The following is a 12,433-nucleotide window of genomic DNA, read 5'->3' as shown; positions in this document are numbered from 1 at the left end:
ATTTAAAGCAAGACATTGGTAGGTAAACACACTTTAAGAGCAACTAACTACACTGTAATAACACTAATTACACTATAATTAACAAAGAAATGGGCTTTAAAATGAAGCAAGACAAATTACACTGTAACAAGACTGTAATTACATTTTAATTCATATAGAAATGGGCTTCCATTTAAAGCAAGACATTTGTGGGTAAATGTACTTTAAGAACGACTAACTACACTGTAATAACACTGTAATTACACTATAATTAACATAGAAATGGGCTTTAAAATGAAGCAAGACAAACTACACTGTAACAAGACTGTAATTACATTTTAATTAATATAGAAATGGGCTTCAATTTAAAGCAAGACATTGGTAGGTAAATACACTTTAAGAACGACTAACTACACTGTAATAACACTGTAATTACAGTGTAATTAACATAAAAATGGGCTTTAATTTAAAGCAAGACATTTGTGGGTAAATGTACTTTAAGAACAACTAACTACACTGTAAGAAGAAGGTAATTACACTGTAATTAACATAGAAATGGGCTTTAAAATAAAGCAAGACAAATTAAACAGTAACAGGACTGTAATTACAGTGTAATTAATAAAGAAATGGGCTTTCATTTAAAGCAAGACATTTGTGGGTAAATATGCCTTAAGAACGACTAACTACACTGTAATTACACTGTAAGTAACATAGAAATGGGCTTTAAAATAAAGCAAGACAAATTACACTGTAAAAACGCTGTAATTACACTGTAATTAACATAGAAATGGGTTTTAAAATAGACAAATTACAATGTAATAATACACAATTACAAATTACACTGTAATAACACTGTAATTACATTGTAATTACACTGTAATTACACTGTAATTAATATAGAAATGTGCGTTAATTTAAAGCAAGACTTGGTAGGTAAATATACTTTAAGAGCAACTAACTACACTGTAACAACACTGTAATTACACTATAATTAACATAGAAATGGGCTTTAAAATGAAGCAAGACAAACTACACTGTAACAAGACTGTAATTACATTTTAATTAATATAGAAATGGGCTTTCATTTAAAGCAAGACATTTGTGGGTAAATGTACTTTAAGAACGACTAACTACACTGTAATAACACTGTAATTACACTATAATTAACATAGAAATGGGCTTTAAAATGAAGCAAGACAAACTACACTGTAACAAGACTGTAATTACATTTTAATTAATATAGAAATGGGCTTCAATTTAAAGCAAGACATTGGTAGGTAAATACACTTTAAGAACGACTAACTACACTGTAATAACACTGTAATTACAGTGTAATTAACATAAAAATGGGCTTTAATTTAAAGCAAGACATTTGTGGGTAAATGTACTTTAAGAACAACTAACTACACTGTAAGAAGAAGGTAATTACACTGTAATTAACATAGAAATGGGCTTTAAAATAAAGCAAGACAAATTAAACAGTAACAGGACTGTAATTACAGTGTAATTAATAAAGAAATGGGCTTTCATTTAAAGCAAGACATTTGTGGGTAAATATGCCTTAAGAACGACTAACTACACTGTAATTACACTGTAAGTAACATAGAAATGGGCTTTAAAATAAAGCAAGACAAATTACACTGTAAAAACGCTGTAATTACACTGTAATTAACATAGAAATGGGTTTTAAAATAAAGAGACAAATTACACTGTAACAAGACTGTAATTACATTATAATTAATATAGAAATGGGCTTCCATTTAAAGCAAGACATTGGTAGGTAAATACACTTTAATAGCAACTAACTATACTGTAATAACACTGTAATTACACTGTAATTAACATAGAAATGGGCTTTAAAATAAAGCAAGACAAATTACACTGTAATAACACTGTAATTACACTGTAATTAATATAGAAATGGGCTTTAAAATAAAGCAAGACAAATTACACTGTAATAACGCTGTAATTACACTGTAATTAACATAGAAATGGGCTTTGAAATAAAGAGACAAATTACACTGTAACAAGACTGTAATTACATTATAATTAATATAGAAATGGGCTTCCATTTAAAGCAAGACATTGGTAGGTAAATACACTTTAAGAGCAACTAACTAAACTGTAATGACACTGTAATTTCACTATAATTAACATAGAAATGGGCTTTAAAATGAAGCAAGACAAACTACACTGTAACAAGACTGTAATTACATTTTAATTAATATAGAAATGGGCTTTCATTTAAAGAAAGACATTTGTGGGTAAATATGCCTTAAGAACGACTAACTCCACTGTAATTACACTGTAAGTAACATAGAAATGGGCTTTAAAATAAAGAGACAAATTACACTGTAATAACACTAATTAATATAGAAATGGGCTTCCATTTAAAGCAAGACATTGGTAGGTAAATACACTTTAAGAGCAACTAACTACACTGTAATAACACTGTAATTACAGTGTAATTAACATAAAAATGGGCTTTCATTTAAAGCAAGACATTTGTGGGTAAATGTACTTTAAGAACAACAAACTACACTGTAAGGAGACTGTAATTACACTGTAATTAATATAGAAATGTGCGTTAATTTAAAGCAACACAAATTACACTATTATAACGCTGTAATTACACTGTAATTAACATAGAAATGGGCTTAAAAATAAAGAGACAAATTACAATGTAATAACAATTAATTACACAATTACAAATTACACTGTAATAACAATGTAATTACACTGTAATTACACTGTATTTACACTGTAATTAATATAGAAATGTGCGTTAATTTAAAGCAAGACATTGGTAGGTAAATACACTTTAAGAGCAACTAACTACATTGTAATAACACTGTAATTACAGTGTAATTAACAAAAAATGGGCTTTCATTTAAAGCAAGACATTTGTGGGTAAATATACTTTAAGAACGACTAACTACACTGTAAGAAGACTGTAATTACACTGTAATTAACATAGAAATGGGCTTTAAAATGAAGCAAGACAAATTACACTGTAATAACACCGTAATTACACTGTAATTAATATAGAAATGTGCGTTAATTTAAAGCAAGACATTTGTGGGTAAATATACTTCAAGAACGACTAACTACACTGTAAGAAGAATGTAATTACACTGTAATTAACATAGAAATGGGCTTTCATTTAAAGCAAGACATTTGTGGGTAAATATACTTTAAGAATGACTAACTACACTGTAAGAAGACTGTAATTACACTATAATTAACATAGAAATGGGCTTTGAAATAAAGTAAGACAAATTACACTGTAATTACAGTGTAGCGAGAAAATGCGTTTGCGGCCATAAAAACAGAGATTGCTGTTTCTCCAAAACCATGAACGCTAGATGGTTGATTCGTTATTATGTTATACAGGGTCCTTCCCTGTACAATAACCCAAAGTTTGGGCAAGTTTGATAACACACTTTTTCCACAAAGTCAGTTTAAAGTTTCTGAATAACCGTCAGTTTTTTCAGGTCTCACTTGTGAAAACAACCCAAACCCATACTTTTTTGACTGGGATGTTCATACCTGACACTGACGCTGCATATGAGCTGGTTTTCCGCTGTGATAATGCAAAAAGCTGCGAGTTCCACAAAGTGAGTGTTCTCAGCGAGAGAACGCATTTGCGGCCATAAAGCAGAGATTGCTGTTACTCCAAAACCATGAATGCTAGATGGCTGATTCGTTAGTATGTTATACAGGGTCCCACCCCTTACAGGTTTGTTTTTGACTGGGATGTCCATCCCTTACACTGACTCTGCATATGAGATGGTTTTCCGCTGTGACAATGCAAGAAGTCTCCTAAAGCCCTCAAAATTCCTTCCAGACCTTGTTTCACCAGCAGCCTCATTCTTAAGCCCTCCAGTCGTCCAGAGGTCTTGTTTCACAAGCAGCCTCGTTCGAAAGCCCTCAAAATGCCATCCAGAGGCCTTGTTTCACCAGCATTTGTGGGTAAAAATACTTTAAGAAAGACTAACTACACTGTAATTAACATAAAAATGGGCTTTAAAATAAAGAGACAAATTACACTGTAATAATAATTAGAGTGTAAGTAACATAGAAATGGGCTTTCATTTAAAGCAAGACATTTGTGGGTAAATATACTTTAAGAACGACTAACTACACGTAAGAAGACTGTAATTACACTGTAATTAACATAGAAATGGGCTTTCATTTAAAGCAAGACATTTGTGGGTAAATGTACTTTAAGAACAACTAACTATACTGTAAGAAGACTGTAATTACACTGTAATTAACATAGAAATTGGCTTTATAATAAAGCAAGACAAATTACACTGTAAAAACGCTGTAATTACACTGTAATAAACATAGAAATGGGCTTTAAAATAAAGCAAGACAAATTACACTTAATAACACTGTAATTACACTGTAATTAATATAGAAATGGGCTTTCATTTAAAGCAAGACAAATTACATTGTAATAACAATGTAATTACACTGTAATTAACATAGAAATGGGCTTTAAATAAAGAGACAAATTACACTGTAATAACAATAATTAATTACACAATTACAAATTACACTGTAATAACACTGTAATAACACTTTAATTACACTGTAATTACACTGTAATTACACTGTAATTACACTGTAATTAATATAGAAATGTGCGTTAATTTAAAGCAAGACATTGGTAGGTAAACACACTTTAAGAGCAACTAACTACACTGTAATAACACTAATTACACTATAATTAACAAAGAAATGGGCTTTAAAATGAAGCAAGACAAATTACACTGTAACAAGACTGTAATTACATTTTAATTCATATAGAAATGGGCTTCCATTTAAAGCAAGACATTTGTGGGTAAATGTACTTTAAGAACGACTAACTACACTGTAATAACACTGTAATTACACTATAATTAACATAGAAATGGGCTTTAAAATGAAGCAAGACAAACTACACTGTAACAAGACTGTAATTACATTTTAATTAATATAGAAATGGGCTTCAATTTAAAGCAAGACATTGGCAGGTAAATACACTTTAAGAACGACTAACTACACTGTAATAACACTGTAATTACAGTGTAATTAACATAAAAATGGGCTTTAATTTAAAGCAAGACATTTGTGGGTAAATGTACTTTAAGAACAACTAACTACACTGTAAGAAGAAGGTAATTACACTGTAATTAACATAGAAATGGGCTTTAAAATAAAGCAAGACAAATTAAACAGTAACAGGACTGTAATTACAGTGTAATTAATAAAGAAATGGGCTTTCATTTAAAGCAAGACATTTGTGGGTAAATAAGCCTTAAGAACGACTAACTACACTGTAATTACACTGTAAGTAACATAGAAATGGGCTTTAAAATAAAGCAAGACAAATTACACTGTAAAAACGCTGTAATTACACTGTAATTAACATAGAAATGGGTTTTAAAATAGACAAATTACAATGTAATAATACACAATTACAAATTACACTGGAATAACACTGTAATTACATTGTAATTACACTGTAATTACACTGTAATTAATATAGAAATGTGCGTTAATTTAAAGCAAGACTTGGTAGGTAAATATACTTTAAGAGCAACTAACTACACTGTAACAACACTGTAATTACACTATAATTAACATAGAAATGGGCTTTAAAATGAAGCAAGACAAACTACACTGTAACAAGACTGTAATTACATTTTAATTAATATAGAAATGGGCTTTCATTTAAAGCAAGACATTTGTGGGTAAATATGCCTTAAGAACGACTAACTACACTGTAATTACACTAAGTAACATAAAAATGGGCTTTAAAATAAAGCAAGACAAATTACACTGTAATAACGCTGTAATTACACTGTAATTAATATAGAAATGGGCTTTCATTTAAAGCAAGACAAATTACACTGTAATAACAATGTAATTACACTGTAATTAACATAGAAATGGACTTTAAAATAGAGACAAATTACACTGTAATAACAATAATTAATTACACTGTAATTAATATAGAAATGTGCGTTAATTTGAAGCAAGACATTGGTAGGTAAATACACTTTAAGAGCAACTAACTACACTGTAATAACACTGCAATTACACTGTAATTAACATAGAAATGGGCTTTAAAATAAAGCAAGACAAATTACACTGTAACAAGGCTGTAATTACATTGTAATTAATATAGAAATGTGCGTTAATTTAAAGCAAGACATTGGTAGGTAAATACACTTTAATAGCAACTAACTATACTGTAATAACACTGTAATTACACTGTAATTAACATAGAAATGGGCTTTAAAATAAAGCAAGACAAATTACACTGTAATAACACTGTAATTACACTGTAATTAATATAGAAATGGGCTTTCATTTAAAGCAAGACAAATTACACTGTAATAACGTTGTAATTACACTGTAATTAACATAGAAATGGGCTTTGAAATAAAGAGACAAATTACACTGTAATAACACTAATTAATTACACAATTACAAATTACAGTGTAATTACACTGTAATTAATATAGAAATGTGCGTTAATTTAAAGCAAGACATTGGTAGGTAAACACACTTTAAGAGCAACTAACTACACTGTAATAACACTGTAATTACACTATAATTAAAATAGAACTGGGCTTTAAAATGAAGCAAGACAAACTACACTGTAATAACACTGTAATTACACTGTAATTAACTTAGAAATGGGCTTTAAAATAAAGAGACAAATTACACTGTAATAACACTAATTAATTACACAATTACAAATTACACTGTAATTACACTGTAATTACACTGTAATTAATATAGAAATGTGCGTTAATTTAAAGCAAGACATTGGTAGGTAAATACACTTTAAGAGCAACCAACTACAATGTAATAACACTAATTACACTATAATTAACATAGAAATGGGCTTTAAAATGAAGCAAGACAAATTACACTGTAACAAGACTGTAATTACATTATAATTAATATAGAAATGGGTTTTAAAATAGACAAATTACAATGTAATAATACACAATTACAAATTACACTGTAATAACACTGTAATTACATTGTAATTACACTGTAATTACACTGTAAGTAACATAGAAATGGGCTTTAAAATAAAGCAAGACAAATTACACTGTAAAAACGCTGTAATTACACTGTAATTAACATAGAAATGGGTTTTAAAATAGACAAATTACAATGTAATAATACACAATTACAAATTACACTGTAATAACACTGTAATTACATTGTAATTACACTGTAATTACACTGTAATTAATATAGAAATGTGCGTTAATTTAAAGCAAGACTTGGTAGGTAAATATACTTTAAGAGCAACTAACTACACTGTAACAACACTGTAATTACACTATAATTAACATAGAAATGGGCTTTAAAATGAAGCAAGACAAACTACACTGTAACAAGACTGTAATTACATTTTAATTAATATAGAAATGGGCTTTCATTTAAAGCAAGACATTTGTGGGTAAATATGCCTTAAGAACGACTAACTACACTGTAATTACACTAAGTAACATAAAAATGGGCTTTAAAATAAAGCAAGACAAATTACACTGTAATAACGCTGTAATTACACTGTAATTAATATAGAAATGGGCTTTCATTTAAAGCAAGACAAATTACACTGTAATAACAATGTAATTACACTGTAATTAACATAGAAATGGACTTTAAAATAGAGACAAATTACACTGTAATAACAATAATTAATTACACTGTAATTAATATAGAAATGTGCGTTAATTTGAAGCAAGACATTGGTAGGTAAATACACTTTAAGAGCAACTAACTACACTGTAATAACACTGCAATTACACTGTAATTAACATAGAAATGGGCTTTAAAATAAAGCAAGACAAATTACACTGTAACAAGGCTGTAATTACATTGTAATTAATATAGAAATGTGCGTTAATTTAAAGCAAGACATTGGTAGGTAAATACACTTTAATAGCAACTAACTATACTGTAATAACACTGTAATTACACTGTAATTAACATAGAAATGGGCTTTAAAATAAAGCAAGACAAATTACACTGTAATAACACTGTAATTACACTGTAATTAATATAGAAATGGGCTTTCATTTAAAGCAAGACAAATTACACTGTAATAACGTTGTAATTACACTGTAATTAACATAGAAATGGGCTTTGAAATAAAGAGACAAATTACACTGTAATAACACTAATTAATTACACAATTACAAATTACAGTGTAATTACACTGTAATTACACTGTAATTAATATAGAAATGTGCGTTAATTTAAAGCAAGACATTGGTAGGTAAACACACTTTAAGAGCAACTAACTACACTGTAATAACACTGTAATTACACTATAATTAAAATAGAACTGGGCTTTAAAATGAAGCAAGACAAACTACACTGTAATAACACTGTAATTACACTGTAATTAACTTAGAAATGGGCTTTAAAATAAAGAGACAAATTACACTGTAATAACACTAATTAATTACACAATTACAAATTACACTGTAATTACACTGTAATTACACTGTAATTAATATAGAAATGTGCGTTAATTTAAAGCAAGACATTGGTAGGTAAATACACTTTAAGAGCAACCAACTACAATGTAATAACACTAATTACACTATAATTAACATAGAAATGGGCTTTAAAATGAAGCAAGACAAATTACACTGTAACAAGACTGTAATTACATTATAATTAATATAGAAATGGGCTTTCATTTAAAGCAAGACATTTGTGGGTAAATATGCTTCACGAACGACTAACTACACTGTAATTACACTGTAATTAACATAGAAATTGGCTTTATAATAAAGCAAGACAAATTACACTGTAATAACGCTGTAATTACACTGTAATAAACATAGAAATGGGCTTTAAAATAAAGCAAGACAAATTACACTTAATAACACTGTAATTACACTGTAATTAATATAGAAATGGGCTTTCATTTAAAGCAAGACAAATTACATTGTAATAACAATGTAATTACACTGTAATTAACATAGAAATGGGCTTTAAATAAAGAGACAAATTACACTGTAATAACAATAATTAATTACACAATTACAAATTACACTGCAATAACACTGTAATAACACTTTAATTACACTGTAATTACACTGTAATTACACTGTAATTACACTGTAATTACACTGTAATTAATATAGAAATGTGCGTTAATTTAAAGCAAGACATTGGTAGGTAAACACACTTTAAGAGCAACTAACTACACTGTAATAACACTAATTACACTATAATTAACAAAGAAATGGGCTTTAAAATGAAGCAAGACAAATTACACTGTAACAAGACTGTAATTACATTTTAATTCATATAGAAATGGGCTTCCATTTAAAGCAAGACATTTGTGGGTAAATGTACTTTAAGAACGACTAACTACACTGTAATAACACTGTAATTACACTATAATTAACATAGAAATGGGCTTTAAAATGAAGCAAGACAAACTACACTGTAACAAGACTGTAATTACATTTTAATTAATATAGAAATGGGCTTCAATTTAAAGCAAGACATTGGTAGGTAAATACACTTTAAGAACGACTAACTACACTGTAATAACACTGTAATTACAGTGTAATTAACATAAAAATGGGCTTTAATTTAAAGCAAGACATTTGTGGGTAAATATACTTTAAGAACAACTAACTACACTGTAAGAAGAAGGTAATTACACTGTAATTAACATAGAAATGGGCTTTAAAATGAAGCAAGACAAACTACACTGTAATAACACTGTAATTACACTGTAATTAACTTAGAAATGGGCTTTAAAATAAAGAGACAAATTACACTGTAATAACACTAATTAATTACACAATTACAAATTACACTGTAATTACACTGTAATTACACTGTAATTAATATAGAAATGTGCGTTAATTTAAAGCAAGACATTGGTAGGTAAACACACTTTAAGAGCAACTAACTACACTGTAATAACACTGTAATTACACTATAATTAAAATAGAACTGGGCTTTAAAATGAAGCAAGACAAACTACACTGTAATAACACTGTAATTACACTGTAATTAACTTAGAAATGGGCTTTAAAATAAAGAGACAAATTACACTGTAATAACACTAATTAATTACACAATTACAAATTACACTGTAATTACACTGTAATTACACTGTAATTAATATAGAAATGTGCGTTAATTTAAAGCAAGACATTGGTAGGTAAATACACTTTAAGAGCAACCAACTACAATGTAATAACACTAATTACACTATAATTAACATAGAAATGGGCTTTAAAATGAAGCAAGACAAATTACACTGTAACAAGACTGTAATTACATTATAATTAATATAGAAATGGGCTTTCATTTAAAGCAAGACATTTGTGGGTAAATATGCTTCACGAACGACTAACTACACTGTAATTACACTGTAATTAACATAGAAATTGGCTTTATAATAAAGCAAGACAAATTACACTGTAATAACGCTGTAATTACACTGTAATAAACATAGAAATGGGCTTTAAAATAAAGCAAGACAAATTACACTTAATAACACTGTAATTACACTGTAATTAATATAGAAATGGGCTTTCATTTAAAGCAAGACAAATTACATTGTAATAACAATGTAATTACACTGTAATTAACATAGAAATGGGCTTTAAATAAAGAGACAAATTACACTGTAATAACAATAATTAATTACACAATTACAAATTACACTGCAATAACACTGTAATAACACTTTAATTACACTGTAATTACACTGTAATTACACTGTAATTACACTGTAATTACACTGTAATTACACTGTAATTAATATAGAAATGTGCGTTAATTTAAAGCAAGACATTGGTAGGTAAACACACTTTAAGAGCAACTAACTACACTGTAATAACACTAATTACACTATAATTAACAAAGAAATGGGCTTTAAAATGAAGCAAGACAAATTACACTGTAACAAGACTGTAATTACATTTTAATTCATATAGAAATGGGCTTCCATTTAAAGCAAGACATTTGTGGGTAAATGTACTTTAAGAACGACTAACTACACTGTAATAACACTGTAATTACACTATAATTAACATAGAAATGGGCTTTAAAATGAAGCAAGACAAACTACACTGTAACAAGACTGTAATTACATTTTAATTAATATAGAAATGGGCTTCAATTTAAAGCAAGACATTGGTAGGTAAATACACTTTAAGAACGACTAACTACACTGTAATAACACTGTAATTACAGTGTAATTAACATAAAAATGGGCTTTAATTTAAAGCAAGACATTTGTGGGTAAATATACTTTAAGAACAACTAACTACACTGTAAGAAGAAGGTAATTACACTGTAATTAACATAGAAATGGGCTTTAAAATGAAGCAAGACAAACTACACTGTAATAACACTGTAATTACACTGTAATTAACTTAGAAATGGGCTTTAAAATAAAGAGACAAATTACACTGTAATAACACTAATTAATTACACAATTACAAATTACACTGTAATTACACTGTAATTACACTGTAATTAATATAGAAATGTGCGTTAATTTAAAGCAAGACATTGGTAGGTAAATACACTTTAAGAGCAACCAACTACAATGTAATAACACTAATTACACTATAATTAACATAGAAATGGGCTTTAAAATGAAGCAAGACAAATTACACTGTAACAAGACTGTAATTACATTATAATTAATATAGAAATGGGCTTTCATTTAAAGCAAGACATTTGTGGGTAAATATGCTTCACGAACGACTAACTACACTGTAATTACACTGTAAGTAACACAGAAATGGGCTTTAAAAAAAAGCACGACAAATTACACTGTAAAAACGCTGTAATTAAACTGTAATTAACATAGAAATGGGCTTTAAAATAAAGAGACAAATTACACTGTAACAAGACTGTAATTACATTATAATTAATATAGAAATGGGCTTCCATTTAAAGCAAGACATTGGTAGGTAAATACACTTTAAGAGCAACTAACTAAACTGTAATAACACTGTAATTACACTATAATTAACATAGAAATGGGCTTTAAAATGAAGCAAGACAAACTACACTGTAACAAGACTGTAATTACATTTTAATTAATATAGAAATGGGCTTTCATTTAAAGAAAGACATTTGTGGGTAAATATGCCTTAAGAACGACTAACTCCACGGTAATTACACTGTAAGTAACATAGAAATGGGCTTTAAAATAAAGAGACAAATTACACTGTAATAACACTAATTAATATAGAAATGGGCTTCCATTTAAAGCAAGACATTGGTAGGTAAATACACTTTAAGAGCAACTAACTACACTGTAATAACACTGTAATTACAGTGTAATTAACATAAAAATGGGCTTTCATTTAAAGCAAGACATTTGTGGGTAAATGTACTTTAAGAACAACAAACTACACTGTAAGGAGACTGTAATTACACT

Source organism: Gobius niger (genome assembly GCF_951799975.1).
Source record: "Gobius niger genome assembly, chromosome: 22".
Lineage (NCBI taxonomy): Eukaryota > Metazoa > Chordata > Actinopteri > Gobiiformes > Gobiidae > Gobius > Gobius niger.
This window is presented reverse-complemented; position numbering follows the sequence as displayed.